Source organism: Penaeus monodon, chromosome 32, assembly GCF_015228065.2.
Source record: "Penaeus monodon isolate SGIC_2016 chromosome 32, NSTDA_Pmon_1, whole genome shotgun sequence".
Lineage (NCBI taxonomy): Eukaryota > Metazoa > Arthropoda > Malacostraca > Decapoda > Penaeidae > Penaeus > Penaeus monodon.
Genome location: NC_051417.1, coordinates 32,872,900 through 32,874,386, shown reverse-complemented (window position 1 = coordinate 32,874,386; position 1,487 = coordinate 32,872,900).

The following is a 1,487-nucleotide window of genomic DNA, read 5'->3' as shown; positions in this document are numbered from 1 at the left end:
GAGTCATCTCCTTTCGCGCCGTTCCTTCTCTCTACCTTTCTATCCTTCCTTCTATTATTCCCCTCTTCCTCCTGTGCGTCGCTGCTCCCATCTCCGTTGTAGCCGTTTTGTCCCGTCCTCTGTTCCCTGTTGCGCCCTTTGTTCCTCGCGCCCTTCTGCCTCGCGTCCCGTCGGGAGGCAGGGTCGTCGGCCAGAGCATCGCTGCTTCCGTCCTCATCGCCTTCGTCTCTGCTCCTCCCGTCCTCTCCGCGTCCTTTGTTCCGCGTTTTGTCCTTGCGTTTTTCCTGCGCCCCGTCCCTTCTGCCGTCGTCCCTCTCAGCGCGCCCTTCGGGTCGTCGACTGTCTTTCTGCTCCCGGAGTTCTAAGTCCCTGACATCACTATATCTGTACTCGGGGTCATCTTCTCTAGCATCACCATATCTGTCCATATATTCGCCCATGTATTCTTCCCCAGCGTCACCATATCTACCCCTGAATTCTCTTTCTCCGTTATCGCTGTCATTGTGTTCCCCTCTGGCATCACCATACCTGTCCCTGTGCTCACCATATCTGTCCTGATAGCCACCTCTGGCATCACCATATCTGTCCCTATATCCGCCTCTGGCATCACCATATCGGTCTCTGTAATCACCTCTGGCCTCACCATATCTGTCCCTGTATTCTCGCTCTCTCGCATCACCATACCTGCCCCTATCCCTTCTTCCTCTATCATCTCCATACCTGTTTTGGTATCCGTCTCGCTCGCCATACGCCTCTTCATCGTACCCGTCCCTGAATTCGTTTTCTCTCGCGTCCCCGTACCGGTCTCTCCCTTCGCCGTGACCCAAGTCAGCGTAGACGTACTGACCTCGCTTCCCCTCCCTCGGCCACTGACCTCCAATGACCCTCCTCCCTTCCCCCTTCCAGAAGACCTCCTTCCCATCCTCGTCCAGCGCCAGAGCCTGGAAACCTCCTTCTGTCGAGTCCTCATGCCACCCTCCTTCCTCAGAGTGCCTGCCAGCAAAGCGATCCTCTGAGGGAAGCAGACAAGAGATAAGTTTCCGTCCTCAGCGACTCGAGGCTCGGCACTCTCGCGGGTTACATGGCTTGCAAAATGGGATGAAATTAATCTTTCTCTGCGTTCTTTACAGGTATATGTATGTATGTCTACGTCTATTTTAAGTTATTTACTTTATTAGTTTTCTTTTTTTATAACTACGTTTATATTTATACAAGTGTTAGTGTGGATATATACAGTAGTATTACGGAGGAAGAATGAAGGCCTCGTGCGCATGGCTCTCTTCATTTGTTTTTTAGATGGAGGGAAAGGAAGAAATGTATTGAGAAGGAAGTCGAAAAGCATGAAATAAGCAAGAAATAAGAAAAAGCAATATGCAAAAAGCTTCGTCAAAAAAGCCAGACAAAGAAAGGCTCATGTTTGTCATAAAAAAGGAAAAAGTGAGAAAAAGTACCTGAAAAATCCACTGAGCTGCAGACTCACCTCGGGT